General features: G+C 43.9%; 1 pseudogene; it reads right to left on the bottom strand.

Annotated features, from left to right (window-relative positions):
- LOC148034510 (uncharacterized) overlaps positions 1-25,076 on the bottom strand; it is a 131,135-nt pseudogene that overhangs the window by 96,809 nt on the left and 9,250 nt on the right.

Consider the following 25,076-nt stretch of genomic DNA (forward strand, 5'->3'; position numbering starts at 1 on the left):
ACTCTGCAGGCATATATCCTGTGGTAACACTATGAGTCGTACGATCAGCCCACAAAGCAAATGGTAGAAGTCTTGGCCATTCTCCAATCCGTCCTCTGCATGCTTTGGCTAATGCTTTCACTATCGGCGGATGCCCTCTTTCACTCTTCCCATTTCCCTCTGGATTATATGCTGTGGTTAGAGCCAACTTGATTCCTAGCTGAGAGAAAAACTCCCTAGCTTCATCTGCATCCAATTCACCATGATCCGCAGTGATCTTACCCACACAACCATACCTGCAGAAAATTTCCTCCAATAAGAACTTACACACTGCACTAGTGGTCTTCGTTCTCAAAGATCTGCCCTCAACATGATTGGTAAGATCCTCTCTAGCCAAAACAATGTACCTCATCTGCCATAGACCCATAGGCATGGTAACCAAATCAACTACCCACTTATAATGAATGCATAGCGGATAGGTCGGATGAAGCTCATCTCGATGACGCACTACTGAATACATCTGGCAGCCTCTGCAAGTCTCAACAAAGTGAGAAACATCTCTATACATGCCTTTCCACCAATATTTCTCCTTGATTTTCTGATAAGTAGCCCATACTCCTCTATGACCAGCCCAAGGACTCTCATGAAACTCCCTCATCACCTGTAACTGTGTCTCTCTATCGCAGACAACCCGCAAAGGTAATCCGCCTCTTTTCTTCGGATGCTTCCAAAGAAATCCGTCCTTGAGAAAATAACCATAGGCTTTCCTTCTGATCTTCTTGAACTCTTCATCTGTCCATTCATCTCTTTTGCTTAGTGTACTAAGGTACCTGCCAATCTGCAACCAATCTCCAACATAGAGTTCTTCTGTGAAAGCCACAATATCATAGACATGACAAACATGATCAACCATAGTGGCTGAAATTTCTGCATCATCCTCTTCTGCAAGTAGAGTCTCCTCATCATCATATCTGGCTCTAGACAACATATCTGCCACTGGATTATCCTTCCCTGCTATGTGTTTAAATTCCGGATTTAATGACTTGATGTATGCAATCCATCTCAACATGGCTATATCCGGAGTAGAGCAACTCGTAATCATACCAATCAATGGCAAGCAATCTGTCTCTACCACAACTGAAGCTCCAATAAAGTACTCCTTGTCACATTTGAGAGCCGTGACAATCCCCAATAACTCCCTCTTGATTTGTGGATATCTCCTCTGTCTCTTGTTTAGGACTTTCGCCCCAAACCGAATAGCATACCTATTTCCATCTGCATCATCTTGACCCACAGCCCAAACTATGCCAATTGGACTAGTGTCAACTGTCAATACAATAGGCCTTTCACAATTATAATCCACTTTCCTGAGAGTAGGAGCATTCGGCAATAACTTCTTCAATTTCCGCATAGCTCTAGTATGGCTCTCATCCCAATAGAATTTCTACCCCTTTCGAAGCAGCTGATACAAACAATCTGCTATGTGTGCAAAATGAGGTATCCAAATCATATAAAACACACAAGCACCAATGAATCTCCGTACCTCTGAAGTGGTAGAACAATACTCCGCAATCTTGCCTATAGCATTCACCTTATCAGGTGAGGGTTTCCTGCCATAATATCCACACATATGCCCAACAATGACAACCTCATTCACTCCAAAAACAGATTTTTGCCCTGAAAGTGTCAAGTTCACTTCTTCTAACCTGGCCAAAATCTTCTCACATGCTGAAATATGATCAGCCACAAAGTATCTGCATCCCTGCTCATTTAGGCTCTTATTCTTCTCTTCTTCTGCACACCCCTTAATGGGCACATCATCCAAGAAAGGCATAGTAAGCTGTGGTATATAATCACGAAGAACCTTATGCATGGCATTTATCATATGCGCAACAGAATTAGTGGCACCTTGAGGCAAGGTACACATCCTGACAAGCCCAATAGGAGTTCTCATGGTGGTTATGTCCCTGCTTTCCAAAGCCAGCTGAAACTGATCATATCCTGAATACAAATCACCCAAAGAATAGATGGCACGTCCAGCAAATGCCTCTGCAAACTCATCCACAACTAGACCTATACCAACATTCCTGATAGTAACTCTGTTCACTGGCTGCATGTCTTGAATAAATCGAAGTGTGCCATTCTTCTTTGGAACTGTAAACCACCTGTTGGAGTATGGTGCACATGAAGGCTCAAGGATTCCCATCCTGATTTTCTCATTCAATAAATCAATCAGCTTTGGCAAGTGTGCTTTAGGCACTGGAATAGGTCGGAGATTCCATGGGATATGAGGAATAGTAAAAATGACCATAGGAGCAACAATATCAGGATTCACACACCCAATCTCATGTGGGAAAAAAGCAAATCCCCTTCCATGTTGCTCAAGCATATCCTGAAAGCATTGCTTCTCTATGGGTAGCAAGAAATCACCATTTCCAATTTTCAATTCATCAAGAGTCTCTGCTAAAAATTTATGACCAATATGCTCCGGATTTCTCAAAATTTGCTGTTTAGCAACCCTCTCTATTTGCTGATCACTGTCAGGTGGAAGCGGTATAGCAACCGGCCTCACCTTCTTATCCACAGTTTTGTATTTCGTGTCAACCCTAGCTTCATTATGCTCTTCTGCATTACATAAATCTTGCTGTAAATCAGCAATTCTGCACTCCAATGGCTGAATATCCTCAGCCCTCTGCTCTATAGACTGCATAGAAACAGCCCCAAACTCTGAATGCTGAAATATTTCAGCAGTAAACTCTGTTGGCTGAAAATTTTCAGCCCTCTGTATCTCTGAAAGCTGATCATAACCAGCTGGAAACTCTGTTTGCTGAATTTCTTCAGCACTCAACACTCTTTGCTGAGTTACCTCAGCCTTTGACTCAATCTGTGACATAAAATCTGCAATTTCATGAAACATGTCCAGGGACTGCACTAATACATTACTGTGACAATTCAACATATCAGTTTTCAGCATATCTCCCATCTCTGTCATCATATCTGCACAAATCACACTATCATACATCCCATCTATGTGCTCATCATCCTCCGAAATTCCTGCATTTTTCAAATTTTTCTCCTTCCTGCATATATACTGCCTGGCAGCTCTAGGCAACCTAGAAGTCTTCTGATAACTCATCGAACTGTTTGCTGAAATCCCAACAAAACCGGAGGAGAAAACACCGCTGCCAGGAGGCAAGAAATCCAATCTCCTCTGCTCTGTACTACCGTCGTCTCGCGAAACGACGGTACCTAATGAAAACCCGAATCTCTCACAGTGGGCAAAGGTGCATCTCTGAGAGTATCTCTGTTTCTAACATGGTTCACACATACAGTCATAAACTGAACTGCTCTCATACCATCTTTACTGCGAATCCGTGCATAAGTAGATCCATCATCCATGACCTTTGTTTCCATGCGCATCTCTGTAATGAATGGCTGACCAAGAATTATGGGATAAGAGCATGAATCCTGCACAAAGAAATGAAAATCCTCCTCTACATCACCAATAGAAACCCTGACACTAGGACAGGCAGCATACAAATCACCTGCAGTGTTATTGGCGGCTCTCATACGCCACCCATGCTCTACATCCATAGGCCATCTGTTACTCTCATAAACTCCACGAACTATGAGATTAATCTCTGAACCATGATCAACCAATGCAACATAAGGCACTTGTTTCTCTCCAATCTTTACCATCGTCTCTGTAGTTGCCCTAGCCCAATGGCTCCGCGAAAAGTGACTACTCGGTATCATGACAGGCTCATCAATTTCAGCATAATGCATAGGCTGAACCCTCTTCTCAACCTGCGGAAAAACAGAAGCATTATCAACCATAACCTCATCCTCATCCTCATCCAACTCCACAATCAAAACTCCCTGTGTATCAGCGGTAGACGATGCATGCCTTTTCCTCTTCAGGACCTCCTGAAACTGATCCTGAAACTCTCTTTTTGAGATGCCCAAAATCTCAGAAATAGTGAAAGTCACCTCACTGCCAAGTATCTTATCATTAAAGATTTTCTTCATGTCTGTAGATGTCTCAATATCGGACATCAATCTGAATCCTGGCTGCTTTCTCTCTCTAGGCTCTTGCCTCTTTTCTCTCTTTTGAGCATCCTCCATCTGTCGATCTAGCCCTGGTCTTGAAGACGGTCTTGCAGTAGGTGGAGTAACAAACTCACCCCCTCTAGTCTTCTTAGCTGCACTTGGATTTTCTTCATCCCTCTTACGCTTCTCCTCAACAAATACATCTGCACCATGAGATTTAGCCAAATAAGCATAAATAGAATACTTGTCAACAGGCGAGTCCCAACCTATCTCTGATCTGATGCTTGAGCCTGCACTAGTCAAAACTGTTTGCTAAATTTTCCCCTTGTTTGCAGTCTCCATAGCATAAGTCCATAGTGCGGACTGAGTCTCTGATCCCTTCTCAATCTGTACTCCATATGCAGAAGCATCACCTCTAGCTGTCACATAAGAAGTACGCGCAGCCATGTCATCCACTAACTTCTTCATTCCACCTTTACCAAAGTTGGTAGCAAGTGGAGCTCCTGTCTCAGTCAACCAAATCTTACCATCTTGCCCCCAATATACCAAATTCTTCCTTCTTGCATCCTGAAAAGACTCACAATCCCTGCAATGCTGATGCTCCGTACTATCACACCAAATACATCTCCGATCTCTCCTAGGTGCACTAGGAGCACTCCTAGGTACAGTAGGAGCACTAGAAGAAGTAGTAGGCGCAGTCGAAGCAAACTGCTCCTTCAACTTTCCCACCAACTCCGCTTTGACTGATTCCAGTGTCAAATCTGTGATGCCTTTGATTATGTCATCAAGAGAGGTAGGCACCGATGGAGCGGATGGTTTTGGAGCAGAAGGTGTAGGCATCGGTCGTGGAACAGGAGGAATAGGTGGAGTGGAAACAATAGGCACTGGCATAGGCCAAGAAACTGGCTGAGGAGGAGAAGAAATAACAGGGATAGAAGTAGGCATAGGAATTGATGATGGTGTAGGTGTCATGGAACCATTCTGTAGGCGAGTCTTCCATATCCTCCTCTTGGTCAAAGTCGAGACTGCATCCTGAGCATCCTGCCAATCAGTTTTAAGACCCATAGGCTTTGTGCGATCTTCAAGAAGCTCACCCAATTCTTCTTGAAGAGCAGGATCTGCAGCTTGCAAGAAAAGCTCAACTTTTTCAACATCCAATGCTCTTTGTTCAATGGCATCAAGCTGACTATACCTTTCTTCGAATTCTCGAATCAACTCCGAAGCAGCTAGACCTTTGTTTGGCATGTAGACCCACTCTCGGAATGATCGCCGAGTCGCCATACCAAAGTCCTCAAGAAAGTATTCTTCTTTCAAGGCCTTTTTAAAATCTTGCCAATGTGTATTTTGAATAAAAAGATCAGTCACTTTTGTCCTCAAAGCAGGTGTGACAAGACGAAGGAAGTACTTACTCATAAGTCCAGCAGGAACTCCAAAAAACCCCATCTTGATCTCATATGTCTTCAAATATGCTGAAACATTACGCCCGTCAAATAGCTTCTTCTCATTCTCAACTGGTTCAATAGCCTTAGTCGCGCTGTTGGCATTCTCCTGCTCCGAATAGAGTTGCCTTTGCTGAGACAACTGCTGTTGATGCAATTGTTGTTGCTGCTGCATATACAATTGTGTTTGCTGATTTTGGAGCTGCATATACATGGACATATTCTGCAAAATCTGTTTTAGATCCTCTGTTGAAGTACTTGACGCAGCAGTCATTGATGGAGCTGAAGTAGACGCAACTGGAGTTGTAGAAGAAGCTGAAATAGAGGCTGAAGTATCTCCCATCCTGAAATTTCTGCGACGCTTTCACGTCGGGTTCACCAAAGATGTCGAAGGATTCGTGAAAACAATTTCGCATCCACAGAGGATTTTGAATAATTCCAGGATAGAAGACCAATCAAGTGAATGTGTATATGGTATTTATTCAGTTCATCTTATAAGATAATTGACAGCTGCAATTGAGGCTCATGAACGAATACAGGAACTGGATACATAGTTCAGAAGCTCCGTTCAGAAGCTCCTAGTTCACTCAAGAAGCCATGACATTAACATCACGGAAATACAGCAAAGAACACTACAAAAATCAGTAGCAGTTCTAACTTTGTTGAACTTAGCAAACTCTAGCTCACTAGCACTTTCATTGCAGCTATCACTGTCACTGCCACTATTGCTATCAATGTTGTAGTTGCCAACTCAGCTGCGTCATCTCCGCAAAGCATACGAACTGTCGCAGTTGATAATAATCTAGTAGTTTGTGTCCTTTAATGATATGGCCACTTTCAGCAGTAGGACGAATACTCTTTGATTAATGAAGCTCCTCCTCCTTTAGAGCAGGTGAAGAAGACACGTCTTTTGATGATGAAGAAAGAGAAGAACTGCTATGTGAGCATGTAGACATCGTTCCTTCAGCAACAAAGTTTAATAGTAAGCCATCCACCTTCTTGTTGTGCTCCATTTCCCATGCTGATGGTAACACTGAATGGTGTTATTGTCTACCCTCGAGTTGATGCGATGACTCCCTATGATATGCATGTGTCTCCTTCTCTTATGCCGCCTCATGCACGGCTCTCGTCCTCAGATTGTATCAGTATGGTAGTCTGAACTCCACAAGCACCGTGACTTTGAGTATGGCGGAGAGAGGTCTTGAGTTAGTAATTTTAAGGTTGCAGAAGTTCTTTGCGCCTCCGAGAGAGCTCTCATAGGAAAAGAAGGGAAAATCGGTGCTCACTGTGTTGCTTCCGCCATAGCCAGTCACCCTCAACCTTTACCTTATTTTGCAGTACAATAAGGATCTGTCTGCACTATCCACATAAGAAATTTCTGCATGCCATGGTGCATAGTTTTGTAGAATAAGTTCTTTCCGTGATGAAATGTTCCAAACGACTATGATGCCCAGTCTCTGTGCCACAGTTCAGCCGCAGAGTACAGTATTTCTCTTCCATTCCAGTAGTCGTCTCCTCTCCCCCCCGTAAAGGTTGTCTGTCGTTACCATCTTTTTCTACCCTCCCTTTCGATGTTGGATCCAAAGCTTACATTAGCCACCATTCAGCAATTCCCTGCACCCTAGAGAGGAAGCTTCCTTCCAAAAACAACCTCCTCCTCCGTTTCCAGCGGCTCCTCTTATGCCTTCCATCTCTATTTTTCCCCTCGTCCAGTTGCAGAGTACCAGATTTTCCCCCCCCCTTTTTCGATTCAAAACAAAGCTCTCTTTTTTTTTCACAATAGCCTCAGAAAAGCAGCCCTTTTAAATCTTGCACCTTTTTCTGAAACTTTACTTTAGTTGGAGTGACTTTACACCCTTTCAGTGGTATTGATACAGATCTTGAGACGTCTAACGGTGAATTTCCATGCAAAAATGTGACCTTCTCGACAAGTTCTACAAAACAATGTGAGCCTTTGGTGCTCTTCGTTTAGTTTCCCTTGCAGTGATACTGAAAAGAAGTATTTGTATAGCTGAGCTAGTGACATACCAAAAAGATCCACTTATTCCATATGTAAAAATCTCATTTACTGACTATAAGATAATTCCATGTCCAATGGCTGACAAAATCTAAACAAACACCTTCTAACTACATGTGATAATAAGAAGCAAGTGCCTTGACAAATGGTCCAAGTTCTGCATATCCTTTTTGGTGGATTTCACATTTCGGATGCGCAGCAATACGACATCGGCTGCAGGAAGTGCCAAGGTATCTTCACAGCACACGTCCTTCGTGGCAGGGACCCCATGGCAGCACCCAGGGAGGTAGCTGGTTGAAGGAAGCGCAAGAAATTCGTTGATGGCGAGGGATATTACACTCAACTCACAATCACTCATATGGAATGAAAGAAACTGTCACTCGCCCCATTACTGACATCACTCATGATGAAACCCATAGCGCACACCCGATTAAGGAATCCACAAGGGGGATGGTGCAGAGGGAGTATGCCAGGGTGTACAGTTGATGGTGCATCAGTACATCCAACCCGTCTAGCATAGGTGCAAGCAGGAAGGCAAGAGAGCCTTACAGTGCAGTGTACAGAATAGGGTGGCGTGTCCTGTGATGACGGTAGAGACCCATCCCGTGGGTGCATAGGGAAACGGGAATGTACCTGACTCCAAAGGTCGTAACGTCCCTCAATCCTCACATCTCGGTAATTGATTGAAGAAACTCCAGTCACACTCAGCCCACCCTCTGTCTCACACTCTGTTGATAGATACAGGAGGGCAACCATGTCCTGAAACCCATTGATGTAATGCTCACAGTCACTTGTGCAGAGGTTGTATACCTTGTGCGCATTTGATGGTGCAACTGTGCATCCCACCCTGTGCTGGCATACAGTGCGAGAAGGAAGGCCAGGGAGCCTTATGGTGCAGTGCACAAGAACAAATCGTGCTTTGTGCATTGAGAGGCCCATCCCGTGCGTGCAACACTCATTCACACAGCGTACCTCCCATTTGATTTGAAAGGGAAAGACTGGTCACTCGCTCCACCCTCTGTCTCACTCTCTGATAGATACAGAGGGCAGCCCATACTCACAACCCCATCCTGTTAGGATGAAAGCTCGCATCACTCAATTGTTTGTCGATGAAGATCACGTCGTCAGTTGTTGAAGAGGCGTACCCAGGGAGGTAGCCATCAAATCGAACGTTGTGTTACATAGGACATAGCGTCTGCTAGAGGACTGTCAAACGCTCTGCAAAAAGGCACAGGACACAGCGTACCAAGGGAGGTAGCTTCGGAACTGGATCCTGGGGATGTCAATTGATGAATCCACTTTTTGGACTGCTAGGTGTTGCCACCTTTTCCACAGCCAGCTTCTCGCCCAAGGGTGTTAAACACCTTTTCTAGGAACGAGGCCTGCTATGACAGGGAATTTCTTCCTTTTCTCCCATAGCAGTTTTTTTTCTGTTTTTTATTTTCTTTTTTTTTTCTTTTTCTTGTTTTGTTGTTGTTTTTTTCTTTTTTTCTCCTATTCCCGAGGGTGTCTCCACCTTTTCTCGAAGAATAGGTAGGCATGACAGGGACCGAAGTCCTTTTCTCCCATGACCGATATGTATATCTCTTTTTTTCTTTCAAGTAACAAGGAGAATAGTAGAAATACCATGTGTCAGAACCATCCTCGCCACTGCTGGTGGTGGAAAATAAAGGATAAGAGATCAAGGGTTGAAGGTGGGGCTGAGGGGACAGAGAGTTGCATCCACCTTACCAAGAGTGGCTAAAGAACGGCTATTAGAAGTAGCATCATAAGAGTTACAATGCCACGCCAACGGGGGGAAAGGATCAGATGACCGTGATTGTCAAGATCCCCAAGGAGGGAAGTACTTCTTCAGGTGATATCCATTGATCAGGAAGGGATCATCAGAGGCATCAATGGTCTGCACTTGGACAGAGCCATTAGGATTGACAGCAAGTACCTTATATGGGCCCATCCACCGTTGTTGAAGCTTGCCAGGAAACTTGCCAAATCGTGAATCATAGGCTAGGACCAAATCACCTTCTTTGAACTCCTTGTGCTTGATGAAGCTGTCATGGTAAGCCTTACGTCGAGCTTGCGTGGCTTCCATGCACTGTAGAGCCATCTTGCGAGTTTCGTCCAAACATTCCAAGTGCAAGAGACGGCGTTGCAGTGAATCATCATCCCCCAAACGCTCTTTGATAGCCACTCGCAAAGAGGGCAATTCCAGTTCAACAGGGAAAACAGCTTCTATACCATACACCAGCTGGAAGGGTGTCTGTCCTGTTGCTGCTTTATGGGAGGTTCTGTATGCCCAGAGGGCCTCTATAAGTTGATCATCCCAATCATGACGATGTGCAGCAATCGCCCTTGTCAGGATCGAGTAGAGGATGCGATTCGTGACTTCAACTTGGCCATTGGGTCTGGGGTAATAAGGAGTGGACTTGCGATGGCGGATCTTATACAACTCTGTCAACTCTTCCATGACTTTATTAATGAAATGAGTGCCTCTGTCACTTACCAGCTCTAGGGGACTGCCAAAATGGGTGATGATATTCTCATACATGAACAGGGCCACGCTGTTACCATCGTCCCGCTTTAGAGCTTTGGCTTCACACCACTTTGTGACATAATCCGTACATACCAAGATGTATCTGTTCTGTTTCCTTTTGGTGGGAGGATTGATTGGGCCAACGAAGTCAATCCCCCACTTCTCAAATGGCTTCAAAGGAAGGATAGGTTGCAGTGGCATAGCACTTGTTTTGGTGGGTTTCCCCATTCGCTGACAAGCATCACATCGCTTGTAGTAATCATAAGCATCCTTGTGGAGGGTGGCCACCAGTAATCTGCTAACAGAGCTTTCTTGGCTGTGGCTTCTCCTGCAAAGTGGCCTCCACATGGCTTTTCATGGCAAGCCTTCAGAACAATCCCAATCTCATCTCCTGCAACACATCTTTTGAGCACTTCATCTTTTCCTTTCTTGTATAGTGCGCCGCCTAACAGGGTATAGGGGGCTGATTCGAACATAAGCTTCTTCCTTTCCTGACTAGAAATACCAGGAGGGTACTGTTGGGTTACCAACAGATTGGAAATGTCTACATATCAGGGGGTTACAGTTTCTACTAGGAATAGGGAAGCTTCAGGGAGGTCCGGATCATCCTACTCCTCGTCTGCAATCTATGGGGATACGCGACAGATGATCAGCCAGAACATGGGAATGACCAGGTTTGGTAATCACCTCAAGGTCGAACTCCTGGAATAGAAGGAGCCATCTCATCATTCATCCTTTCACGTCTACTTTGTTCATCAGGAAGGACAGGGCCTCATGATCCACATGAAATTTAAAGTGGGTAGACAGTAGGTAGTGGCGAAACTTCTCTAGGGCAAACACCATTGCCAAGCACTCCAGCTCTGTCACTATATAGTTCCGTTCCCTATCAGTGACTTTTCGGCTTGCGTAGTAGATGGGTTGATATAAGGACAGCACCTAGCCCTTCAATTGATGCATCAGTGTGTACATGAAACTCCTTCATCCAATCAGGAGGCTGCAGAATGGGTGCCTCAATCAGACACTGCTTCAGAATGTTGAAGGATTTGTCACATTCTTCCATCCAAATAAACTCTGCATCTTTCCTCAGAAGCTTGTGCAAGGAGGTTGCCTTTGTTGCAAAATGGGCTATGAACCTTCTGTAGTAACCCACATGGCCTAGGAATCCCCTCAACTGTTTGAGGTTGGTGGGTGCTGTCAAAGCTGCAATCTTTTTTATCTTTGCAGGGTCTATTGATATCCCTTGTGCAGAGACAATGCGGCCCAACAAAACTCCAGAAGAGACCCCAAAGATGCATTTGTTGGGGTTGAGGGAAATCCCATACTCCCGGCATCGGTCAAAGCATTGTTCCAAATGTCGCTGGTGTTCACGGATCAAACTATAGACATAGAAGTCATCCAAATATACCTCAATAAAGTCGTGCAGATGATTTTGGAATGCGGCCATCATGACTCGCTGGAAAGTAGCAGGGGCATTGCAGAGCCCAAACGGCATCACTCGGTAAGCGTAGGTCCCCCATTCTGTGGTGAAGGTTGTTTTGGATTGGTCTTCTTCTGCTATCTGCACTTGGTTATATCCGCTAAATCCATCCAAAAGGGAATAAAGCTCATGTCCTGCCACTGTGTCCAACAGTTGGTCTGCAAAAGGGATAGGAATGTGATCCTTCTTCATCTTGGAATTCAACTTATGGAAATCCACACATATATGAAGCTTGCCATTCTTCTTGGGTTCAACCACGATGGGTGAGACCCATTCACTATTTTCCACTGGATAGATGAACTCGGCTTCCAGAAGCTTCAACAGCTCTGCTTTCACCAATGTGGAATAATTTGGGTTCATTCGCCTCTGTCGTTGCCGTACTGGCTTGGAATCAGGCTCCAAATCAATATGATGCTGACATATTGTGGGATCAATCCCCTTTAGGTCTTTGTAGGACCAAGCAAACACGTCCAAATTCTCTTTCAACAAGTTGTACAAAGTTGACAACTCCTCTTCTGGTAGGCTGCTACCCACCTTCAAATGGCGTTCAATGCCATCTACATCCACAAAAGTTAACTGCCTTTCACCTTCTACTTCACGGATGAAGGTCCCATGGAGTGCTTCTGGATATAGATCCGACTCCTTAAAGGGGGTGGTGTCCTCTTCTGATGTTCCACTAGACCCAACTTCTTCTTTTGGTGGAGACTTAGGTTGCTCCTTGAGATATTGAAATGGGATTAGAGCCATTTCGGGTTTAGGTTCAAGATTAGTTACCTCTTGGCTTGAAGACTCATCTTCTGATGACGCATCCAGGACCATCACATAACAGGACCCTCTGATGCCTGTTGAAATCGTGAGACTGGTGCTTCTTGGCACGGTGCATCATCATCATCTTTTCTTGGCAAAGGTGGGTGAGGGCGGCATGAGCCACTGCTGAAAGACGGCTTGGTCTTCTTTAACCATTTCTTATAAAGATTTATCATATGAGAAGATCCATTTAACAAACCAAATGGTACCATCGCCATTCTGTCCCACAACATGAGTTCGTCTGCTTCTGATGCTTCTGGAACTTCTTCTTCATATGTATCCTCTTCGAGTGGGATAGACTCTTCCATCTCTCTTTCATAACCTTCTTCTTCAATATCATCTCCATCCTCTTCGGTCTCTATCTCTGTCTCTTTCTCGATCTCTTTCTCTGTCTCGGTCTCTGTCTCTGTCTCTGTAGGACCTCTGTAAGAGAAGAACAGGTTCTCTGTTTCATCTTCTGCCTCTGTCTCTGGCTCTACTATGGCCATGTAGTAGGGAGACCAGTACATCCATGTTTCTATCTCATTGTCAGAAGTAATTTCGAAAATCGTTCCTGGTTCAGGCAGGAAGTATTCACCCGTTGAGAGGGACTTTGCATCTTTTGGAAGTTGGCTTACAATATCTACTGTTAAGGAACGTGCCACTGTTTTCTTGGGAAGGATCTGTTTGACAGCATCTTCGTCTACTGATGTTCCATCTGTAGCCTCATTAGGGGAGTCAGAAGATAATTCCAAGGAGGTGGATCCATGTCCTTTTTGAGCACCATATAGCTTCAGCACCACTTTATTGGGTCCTCTACCCAAGGTCAAGGTTCCTTTGAACCAATCCGTCCTTGCTCTGGCTTCAAAAAGCCATGGTCTGCCCAGTAATAGGGGGTAGGATGTACCATAAGAGTTTGGCTTCACCACCAGATAGATTAGCCAATAATCTTTTCCTGCCACTGTAGTCTTCACATATGGGAGAATGCCCAAAGGCTTGATTCTGCTCTGATCTGCCAGTCTGATGAGCCATTGGGTTGGTTGCACATCTTGTAGACCTAGATCCTTCATTGTCACATCCGTCATAATGTTCGCTGATGAGCCTCCATCAATCAGTGCATTTGCAATGAAGAAACCTTCAATCCACACGCCAGTCTCTGGGGTACCCGGATCTAGGAAGACGTTAGCCACGTCCACTTCTTTTACAGGCTCTGGAGCTTTGTTGGACTTTGTTGCTGTTGAGGGAGCAATCCTTAAGCCACATCTTCTTGTCAGTATACTTTTGAACCTTTTTCAGCAACTGGGAGACAACATCAATAATTGTCGGAATGTGAGGTTTGGTTTAAAGGTATCTAGATCTCTAACCAGATCGTATTCCTTAATAGGATCCACTGGCTTCTCTAATCGGTTAGGGAATGTGGCAATACCCATTTTCATTTTCCTTTTTTCTTCCAACAAGGGCATGAGGGGGCCTTCTTCTGCCACTTGTCGCACTTCCTCCTCTTCTATCTCCTGGACCTCTGGTCCTCTCTCTGGAATTGTCTTTATGACTCTCTGTGGCATTGTAGTGCTCTGTACGGCACTGTCAGGCTCTGTTCTGTTTTGTTCTTCTGTTGGAATATTGAACTTTACTTTTCTGGCAGGAGGATTATTTTCTTTCTGGATAGATGGTTCCTTCTTCTTTGCACGCGTGATGGCAGCAACTTCCAATTCCACTAAATTGGAGGTAGGCTCTTGGGCCTTGGCCGGACTATCAGTAACACTGTTTTTCACTGGGGCTGGGCTTGGATAGTCTTTTGCAGTGTGGCCTTCTCTTTTGCATCGACTGTATAAGGGCTTGTAATCCACTGACCTTCTGGGATTTGGACAGTTTGGTGAAATGTGTCCCTTTTCTCCGCATCTGTAACACTCCACTTCTGATCTTTGACCACCACCAGACTGTCTTCCTCTGTAACTTTGAGAGGGAAACCTCCTTGGATCGAAATTCGGACCAAACTCTCTAGGCTTGGGTCCAATATCCTGTGTTGTCATTTTGGATTCCAACAAGTTGAATCTTGCGTCTTCTTCCTTCCTTCTCCTATCATGCATCTCCTTTAGAGAGCAAATATCCTCTGTATGGTTCTTCCGCAAACAGTAGGAACAAAAAGCTCCAGGGACTGTTGGCTTTCGTATACATTCAGTGGCTAAATGGCCTGCTTGATGACACTTACCACACCAAGTATTTGACCGCATCACATCTCTTCCTGCTCCTGCAACGTTGGACATGCTAGCGGTATTAACTTTCAGTGTCTGTAGCTGCTCTATAATCACATCCATCAACTCCTTTTTAATATTTGCAACTAAGTTGGATAAATAATCCTTCAAGATTTCTCCTCCTGGGATATTGGCAGTAGGGTTTTGAGAAGTCTCTGTAATCACTGCATAAACATGTTGGGTTAGTATAGAGGAGTCTCTGTTCTGATTCTGATTCAGAGCTCCTGTTTGAACTGTTGGCTGTTGGCTCCAGTTGGGAGGGTTCCACTGTTGCTGCTGATTTGGCATTGGGAAAATTGGTTGGGACCATTGTTGTTGTGGTTGAACCATCATTTGAGGCATTGATTGTGGCCACTGTGGATTTGGTGCACTGTACTGTGATACTGGGGGCATCTGTTGGTAGGGGTAGGGGACTGTCCCTGGGATTGCATTTGGTGGGTACATCATTCCTGGCATCAGAGGAGATAGGACTCCTCTTCCTGGATTCATCGCCAATCTAGCTTCCACTTCATCGTACAGTCTTGCACCTTCTGTTGTAGCTTGCAGTGTGGCTGGTCTTTGTAGCTCCACAAACTTACGGACTTCTGGTTGTAATCCTCTGAGAAACACCCCCTTCTAAATGCCATCATCTAGATTATGGTTAGTCCATCTCTTCAGGATGGATTCCATTCGTGAGACATAAGCTTCTACTCTTTCTCCAGAGGACTGACTTAGGTTCATAAATTCCTCTCGCATCCGCTCTTCAAAACCTTCACGCCTGAATTTAGTGAGGAAGGCCAACTTCAGGTCGTCCCATGTGCCAAAAGTTCCTGCTGCTTGTCTCTCATACCACTGAAATGCCGCGCCCTTGAAAGTGGCAGGGAATATTGCTAACCAATGCTCAGGGGTTCTGGCATTGTTAGCCACATATGCTACCATAAACTCTGCTACATGAAGATCTGGTTCTTCACTGTACTCTCCCTTAAAAATTGGCAACGGGACTACATTCGCTGGCGTGCCATCAATAATCCAAGACGGGTCTTCATTGTACTCTCCCTTAAAAATTGGCAACGGGACTACATTCGCTGGCCTGTCATCAATATTTCTAGGACGGATCTGGCTTGGAAATGGACCTCCAGCAGGAGGAGGAAGGGCTTGATGTGCCATTGGGACTTCTGTAAAGAGTTCCGCAAGGGTGTCAAAGGCGGCTTCTCCTGCTAGCACATTCTCGGCTTTGATTCTTGCCTTCTCTTTTCTCACGTACCTCTGGACTCATTCTAACGCTTGCCTCTTTATTGCATCATTCATCAGGGGGTTGGATCCACTATGTTGTTAGTGCTCCACAGAGGGATAACAGAAGGCTTCAGTCTCTGGAGGACTCTCTTGCCAACATTTCTTCTACTTCTTCCTTTTCAACGTCTCTGAATTCTGCTTTCATGCCACTGCACAGAGGAAGGTATTCGGTTCTGAAGGTGTCAAAATGCATACATTTAAGCATTGTGGTGGTGCCATCATCATAGTAATGCCAGCTTCTGATGGTTTCAACAGTGTATGTTGTAAAGAACACTCTGTCTACCAAACTTCCAATGGGTTGCTAATTGAGAAAACAGAAGATTGTCAGTGCACCAAGCATCCCATGTATCTTGCTGTTGAGCGTCTACGAACAAGTCCCAGCTTTGTTCCTTCTTATTTTTGTGAACCTCCACCACAGACCACGACTCCTGAAGCTTCTTGACTATTTCCCACTTGATGATGTCTGGAAACTTCTCAATGAATGCCAAATCTTCCATGGATGGTCATTCTCTCTGTTTCTGCTCTTCAGTTTGTTCCCAAACAATTTGCCACCAAGATGCAAGTTTCTACTGCTTCCACAGGAAGAGGAAACTGTCCACCACATAGAGCATGCATCATAATGGTGATATGTTTCCACCATTGTGGGATGAACTTCTTGTGGAAAGTGTCTTTGATTATGAGAAATTTCAACTCTTCTGTGGAAGAAGGAACTTTACAAACATCCATTGAATTCTTATCTTCTTGACAATGCCATTTCCTTCATTTTCAGCCTCTTCTGGTGCTTGTTGATGGCAAGTTTCCCCCGCTGCGCACCAAAAACATGGTGCCCCAAGAGGCACACCAAGGAAAAGATAATTCTCTTGCAAGAAAATCTATCTTGTAACATCAACAAGCTTTCATTTCATTCTTTTGATCATCAAAACAAAGAAAACAGCAATTCTTCACGCAGCATCATAGTAGATTTCTCCCACGGATTTGATAGAATCAACCATATTCTCCAACATCTTCACAAAATCCATCAATAGAACAAAGAACACAAATGAATACACCATCTTTGAATGGAAATTAATCACATATTATTCATTTTCAATATCTTTATAGTTCTCTCTCTCAATCTCTCATGTACAATCACACTATTTTCATAGATTTGACTATCTCTGACTCTCTCTCTCTCTCTCCATCAATAGTACATCATATCCTCACTACAATACTCTCATAATAATCCTCAATAATCCTTCTTAGGTTGTGGATGCACCTCCCAAGAGGTATGTCTGATATGAAGAGGCACCAGAGCCACTACAATGTCTTTTCATAGCTCACCACCGTCACTTCACTCCAGTCTTTACTTGAGTCTTCAGCAGCTACTTCTTTGAATTCTTTTAGCTCTTTTGCACTTGTATTCACCTCTTTCCAAGGATAGAAAACTTTCCCAAGCTACACTCTCATCCAACAGAACGCATACAGAGGCATACAGAAGCATACAGAAGGTCTGTAGAGGCTCACAGAAGCTCAACAGAGAGTTACAGAAGGTCAACAAAAAGCATCAGAACCACGTAACTCGTACCAAAACCATTCCAAACCATCAAAAATCACTCAATAAGCTTTCAAACAATCTCAAACCCTATCAATCAATACTCCATCCTTCCATACAGAGAGAAAACAAAACAAAACAAAAGCTCAACAGAACCTATCAGGACCAAACAGAACATATCAGAACTTCACATCTCTACTAATAAACATCATGAGCTTAATAAAACCATTCCAACCTATCCAAAACACTCTCAAACCACTTCCAAACCAATCAATCATCTCATAAAATCAACCATTCAGCTCTCAAAAACAATAAAAATCAGCCAAAAAATAGGTCATTTCAACACTCAACACTTCCTTTTTCCTTGCGAACAAAACTCATGCCAAATAAGCAATCTTTCCCTTGCTAAGTTATGCAGTTAGCAATGATAACTTCCCAGAGTTTAAGCATTGTAAGAATCCTTTCATGATTTGCACTTTTCATGATGATTTGTTGTAAAAAGAATAGGGTTAATAGTGCAAGATGCAGTTTTATACCTTTTAGGCTTAACCGAAGTATACTACTTGAATGGGTAAATAATCTTGCTCATAATTCATTTCAATGCATAATGCTATTTTAAAAAACATACATTTATACTTTATTTATTTTTCATGTTCCATTAAACTAAATTCCTTCGTCGTGAACAACTAGGAAAAAATATATCATATCCCTAACAATTCATCTTGCACGATTGAATTACAACGATATAAAATTAAGAAGGAAAAACCTAGGTTTGGGGTGAGATATCCACATGGATACCGGGAGATGACCCTCCCGCAGCTACTCCTTGGACTTTCTTAGGAGGCATCGCAATCGTAGTCCTTTGAACGTAAAAGCAGCTTTACACTCTTTTTCAGAATTCCACCGTCACTCCCTTGCACGTCAATACTCTTCTTCTCTTTTTCGAGTAGGGGGAAAAAAAAAACCAAGTCCTAAGGGTATTTTGGAAAGGCAAGGAATAGGTAAGGGTTTAACCACGAGGAGGGGGTAATAAGACCTTTAAGGTCTTAGTTCTTTTGGGAGGGAAAGGCATACAAAGCCCAAGGAAAAGGCCCTATAGGGTTTTACACACCGAGGGGGGGGTAACAAGCCCAAAAGAAAGAGGCTTAAGCGTTAAATACGGGGGAAGAAAGGTTTAAATTACGGGGTTCCAACACCCATGGGATGAGGGGCTTAAAACACGGGGGGGAGGGCGTGTGCGTGTGTGGTTCCAAAAGCATAAGAAGGGGGCCTTGGGAGATCTTTGGACACGGGAGTGAAAGGTATAGGAAGGGCAATCTTGGAGGGATTTTAGGACACGGGGGAGGGGTGTGTGGACACGCAGATGAAAAGGACTTAGGGGTTTTAAAACCTAGGGGGGGAAAAGATGAAAGGCAACTCAAGGGGGTAAAAGGGGCTTAGGAGGATTTTAAAAAAAACCAGGGGGGTGAAAGGGGGAAAAGGGTGAAAAGGGGGAAAAGGGAGAAAGGGGGCTTATAGAGCACATATGAGGGGACTTTTTGGAGGCCCAAGGGGAAAAAAAAAACACTAATATACAAGGAGAAGGGGGGCGATAATTAAGTCGCTTGGGAAGGGGGCTTATGAAAGCCCCCTTAGAAGCTTCTAAGAGAAGCTTCCAAAGAGCTTCGTTAGAAGGCGGCCAGAAGACACAGACGGTGGCGATCAGCACCTCCTCATGCTCCCACAGCAGAACTCAGGCGGCAATTTGCCCTCCCTCACCCAGCAACTGCAGACGGCGGCCGTGTGTGTGTGAGGTCGTCGAGCTCTCCCTCCCTTTTAGCATTCGGATGGCGTTTAGCGTCGACTCTACCCCCCCTTCATGGAGGCAGCAACCTCTCTCTTAAATAGGGGAGGGAGGGGAATCCTCCCTCTCTTACACGACAGCACGCATGGCCCCAGCACCTACATGGGCTCCAGCGTGCTGCATTCCGTGTCCTCCTTCCCCTCGAGCACGACGTCGGCTGGGGGAGGAGGGGAAAAAAAATTTGCTTTTATTTTATTAAAATGGTTTTTTTTAATCCGTTCCGATTTGTTACATTCTCTCCGCCTTAGAGAAATGGAGATGTCCTCATCTGGAGATAAACTGGGAATATTTATGGTTGAGAGTGCCTTCATCTATCCAAGTTGCATCCTCTTTGGGATAATCTTTCCACTGGATGAGGCGTTCTCTTAGGGTTCTGGATCTTAGTTGTCTCTCCCTAACATCTAAGATCCTATTAGGCCTTAGTTCAAGGACTCCTTGACTAGGCATTACAACTTGTTGGTCGTCAAGTACATGGTTAGGGTTAGGTACATACTTTTTCAATAAGCTGATATGGAATACATTGTGAACCTTTAGGTTGTCAGGGAGTTGCAATCTATAAGCATTAGTTCCTAGGCATTTGAGGATCTTATACGGCCCACAATACCTTGGACTTAGCTTCTTGCAATCTCCTAAGGATAGAGAACTCTTTTTAGGGCATACGCAAACGAAGACCATGTCTCCTTCTTCGAAGACCCTTTTTTGACACTTCAAATCCGCGTATGCCTTTTGTCTATCCTTAGCCGCTTGTATGTCTTGTCTTATTTATTTAATTTGGTCATCCATCTCTTCCAACATTAGCCTTGAAGCTTCAACCCTTAGGGTTGGATCAGAAAAGTTTAGGGGACTTTTGCAGTCATGACCATATAATGCTTGAAAAGGGGTCATCTGAATGCTTTGCTGGTAAGAAGCATTCTAGGCAAATTCAACCAAAGGAAAGTATTGAATCCACCTCTTCGGCTCACGACAGCAGTATACCCTAAGTATATCCTCGATGACTTGATTTACTCGCTCTGTTTGGCCATCCGTTTGGGGATGGTAGGCGGTAGTAAAACAGAGTTGAGTCCCAATAGCTTCAAAGATAGCTCTCCAGAAGTGTGATGTGAAAAGAGAATCACGATCACTAATGATTCTTCTGGGTAAACCATGTAGCTTGAATATCTCCTTGATAAACAATCTTGCAATGTCTGAGGCTTTATAGTTTGTCTTTACTGGAATAAGGTGTGCAACCTTAGTAAGTATGTCAACCACAACCATGATGGAGTTGTATCCTCCCTGGACTTGGGGTAGGCCTACAACCAAATCCATACTGATGAATTCACATTTCATTTGGGGAATGTCAAGCGGTTGCAGTTTCCCTGGCATCATGACATGTTCGGCTTTGATACATTGGCAAGACAAACACTCAGTGATATATTTGAGAACGTCACCTTTGAGCCTCTCCCAATGATAGCTCTTCCTAACTACATTAAGAGTCTTAGCATAGCCAGGATGTCCTGCGAAAGGAGAATCATGAGCTTCCCACAATATCTTCTGCTTAAGTGACTTGCTTGCTGGTATACACAGCCTTGTTCTGTAGTAGACAAGTCAACTATTAATGGAAAATTCGTGATACTTAGCTTGCAACTTTTGGTTCTGCTCCTTGATAGAGATCTCCTTTAGCATTGTTTGGTAGGCCAAATCATGGCATGCTTCCTCTCTAGCTAACTCAAGTATAGGGTTGTTTAGCACAGATACTTTTGTAGCTAGAGATCTGGCCGTTGATGGATTTTGCAAGATTAGGGAATTTAGGAATGCCTTGCGACTAAGTGCATCAGCAACTACATTCTCTTTCCCTAGTTGGTACTTGATTTCAAAGTCATATTCCTCCAACACTTCAATCCACCGACGTTGCCTCATGTTGAGCTCGTTCTGGGTAAAGATCCATTTGAGACTTTTATGGTCAGTTACTAGAGTAAACTTGTTACCCAACAGGTAGTGTCTCCAAAGCTTTAGAGCATGGATGATAGCTAGTAATTCCACATCATGCGTAGCATAGTTCTTTTCACGACTCTTCAATTTCCTTGAAGAGTATGCTACTGGATGACCTTCCTGCATAAGTACACACCCCAAGGCAAGAATGCTAGCATTAGTTACTACCTCGAACTCCTTATTGAGGTCTGGAAGTTTTAGAAATCTGTCGAAGCTATTTTGTTCGGGAGTTGACCATGCAATGGACGTTTGCTTCTTCAATAAGTCCGTCAGAGGCGCTGCAATCAAAGCATAGTTTTTGATGAAGACCCTATACATCCTGTCAATCCAAGAAAGCTACGTATCTCTTTGACGGATACTGGTGTTGGCCACTCAAGCACATCTCTGACCTTGGCTGGGTCCACTGATATTCCTTCTGCTGATACTATGAATCCCAAGTATTCAATCTGACGCTTGAAGAATGCACACTTCTTCATTTTACCATACAGCTTATGTGACCTCATTGTCTCAAGGACAATCCGAAGTTGAGGTTCATGATCTTCTTCCTGTTTAGAATAGACTAAAGTGTCATCGAAGAAGACAAGCACGAAATCATCAAGATATGGCCTAAAGATATCCTGCATTAACCATTGAAGGTGGCAGGTGCATTCGTAAGCCCGAATGACATAATTAGGAACTCAAAGTGCCCATATCTTGTATTGAAGGCCGTTTTTGGAATATCTTCTTCCTTGATCCTTATCTGATAGTAACCTGACCTGAGATCAATCTTGGAGAAGATCTTCGCACCTTGGAGACGATCAAGAAGCTCATCTATTCTAGGAATAGGATACTTGTTCTTGACTGTCGATTGATTCAACCCTCGGTAATCAATACATAGTCGAAGTGTCCCATCCTTCGTTTTCTGGAATATTACTAGAGCTCCCCACGGTGAATTGCTAGGCCGGATGTAGCCCTGATTTAGCAGTTGCTTGAGTTGTTCCTTCAGCTCAATTGTTTCTGGTATGGACATTCTATAAGGTCTCTTTGCAATTGGCGCAGCTCCTAGTACTAACCTAATTTCATGATCCACTTCTCTTTGAGGCGGAAGTTCAGTCAACTCTTCAGGGAATACGTCCGCGTATTCCTTTAGCCAAGAAGGTTCTTCATGAGACTCTTGCTTCTGATCTAATTTGTTGAGTTTGATCAAGTAAACATGTAATCCTTTTCTGACTCCTTTTATGATCTGAGATATTTTGGCCAATTGGATTCTCGGCACTCCAGCCTCACCTTGAGTTGTGATTAATTCCCTTTGAGAGTTTTGAAAGGAAACTTGACCCTTTCCACAGTGAATGTGGGTGTCGTTAGGCTTAAGCCAATCCATTCCGAGTAGACACTCATGGATACCTAAATTCATGACTCTGAATTTAACCGAAGTCTTCTTTCCTCCTAGAAGGAATTCCACCTTAGCAGTTTGCCTGGTACAAGTAACCTCACGACCATTTGCCAATTCCATAAGCAGGGTAGGTGCTTCTACTGTGGTTATTTCTAATCTTTTTGCACATGCTGGTGAGATAAAGGAATGTGTACTGCCACAATCAATCAAGGTCTTGAAATCTTTACCTTGATAGTCCGATGGTTTCTGAATCACCGAGAACTGGCGATTTGGTCCTTTCTTGTGTAAAGCGGCATGGACTGTCGCTCTTTCGAATTCTGCTTCCATGGTCGGATCTTCCTCTTCTTCTTCTTCGCACATTTGCCTATTGGAAATGTAGGCGGTTCTTCCTCTTCCTCAAATAGCGGCTCCTTGACCCCGGCCTGTTCCTTGGAAAGGCGCTTGGCGATGTCCTCCACCAAGCTTGGGACATTGCCTCTTTAAGTGACCGAGTTCGTTGCAGTGGAAACAACGGAGGTTTCGGCCATTAGTAGGAATAAAGTTGTTGACATTATTCGTCCTTGCTTTCTTTCTTTGTCCCTGATTATGACCTTGAACTCTCTTAATTTGAGGTCTGAACGCTCCTCTGTTCGGGTCATTGTAAGACCAAGCTTTGTGGGCAGCAAGTACGGAGTCATATGGTCTTGTGATTGAATCACAAGAAGAAAGGCCAAATTCTCGCAACAAGGATGGTGGATCCTTACGCAAGTTATCTTGCAAGAGGATGTATACTTTGATATCCTTTTGAGTAAGGAAGATTAATTAGAGATTAAAAACCAGAAACTAAAGTATCCAATGAACTTTAAGGTTTGACCAAGTTGGGTTAATAGGGTACGCCCTAACCCAGAATATAAGGGAACTTGCCAAATTACAAGACACCCGGGTGTCGTATTGCTGCGCATTCGAGGTGTGAAAACCACCCAAAAGTTGTGCATGAGATTTGTTACTTTGTACATACTTTGACATAGTCGTTGTGCTTTGCTAATTTTACAGAAGAGACAAGCGCTGTTTGGGATTGAATCTAATATTTGGTATAAACAAATTAGAAGGAGAATGGGTTCTAGATCTGCAATGTGTATGGTTTTTCCAAGTTTCACAAGTTGTTTGCTTATGCTGAAGATGCAAATGGTATCGACAAGGGAGTTTAAGAAGACCAGTGAATTTTCAGATGAACATGAGGCTCATGTGTTGTCCTTGAGCATGGAACCACTACTTGCCAAAATCCATTAGCACTATTGCTCGTGTACTCAGCTGAGTGGACTTTACAGATCAGAAAAGTCTGTAAACTCTTAAAGTTAACCTTTGGCATGCATTCAATATGCTTACACACACATGTGATGCTGAAATTGTGCTTGCAACACCTGAACGACTAGATTTGAAGGCAGTTTCGATTCAAATGTCTCTTTCATGGTCATGGGATGTTTTCTTTCGAGTGGGAACACTTTCGATTGAGGTTCTTTGGCATTACAGCCCGTGGCTACTTTGGGGCTACTTTTCCTTGGTGCTTTTCTGATTCTGGAGGGAAGCTAATTTGAGGTGAAACAAAAGGGGAAAAGAAAACACGAATGAAGGAGGCTAAAGAGGGGATTTTCAAAAGAGCTAAAGAGGGAGGGAAAAGGAGGCGTATGGGACGGAAAAAGAAGGGAAACTAATCTGGGAAAAAAAAAGAGAAACAGAGCATTGGGGGGGATCGAATGCCTGAGGAAGAAAAACGCAATGCTGGAACACAATGGGGAAAAAACAGGGTCTCAAAATTGAAGAAAGGCAGAAAAGCCATGTCCGATTTGCAGCGCAATACTAAGAACTGTACTTTGGTTGCGATCAGAGGGCAGTACAGGCAACTCAATAACGAAAACAGGGAGTTGAAGAGGAGTTTCAGAGTTGCCAGATTGACATAACAAGCATAAGAATGTCGCATGTTTGGATGGATTCACCACGCTATAATGTGCTCAATTCTTGATGCTCTCCGAGATAAATGAAATCAGTTTTTTTTTCGCACGGTTGGACTGGTTCTCTATGCTGTAATTCGCCGTATTGTTGTTGTATTTTGTGAGGCGTTTCAATATAGAAACGATGCACTGGCCTTGGTGAATTCATTTGGATTTCCGCAGTCATTGGGAACATATGAATGGGCACCTACCTTCAATCTCAAAATCAACAGAGAGTTCGGTTCTACGAGGCAAAGATTTCCATCTGACTTTGTTCCGCTTACGAGAGCGAGACTTGCTGGAAAGGTTGGCAGCACAGCTTTCTTTGAAAAACCGTGCAAGGATTGCCAGCCCGAAACCTGCAAATTCAATCTTGATTAGGATTTCAGAATCGTGGGCTCACAATTACTGCGAAGCCATCGCCAGATTGCAAACATGAGTTCTGAGGAGGCCTCTGATCCTGCCAAAGTGTGCCAGAATCTGTATTGAAGAAGCAGAAGCGAGATGAAAAATGGACTCTTTAAGCGAGCCGAGCAGTACATTACAGAATATCGGGAGGAGGAGGATGATCTTATTAGATTGAAACATGAAGC

This window comes from Lygodium microphyllum, chromosome 6 (assembly GCF_053477565.2).
Source record: "Lygodium microphyllum isolate KBCC chromosome 6, Lygodium_microphyllum_v1.1.10, whole genome shotgun sequence".
Lineage (NCBI taxonomy): Eukaryota > Viridiplantae > Streptophyta > Polypodiopsida > Schizaeales > Lygodiaceae > Lygodium > Lygodium microphyllum.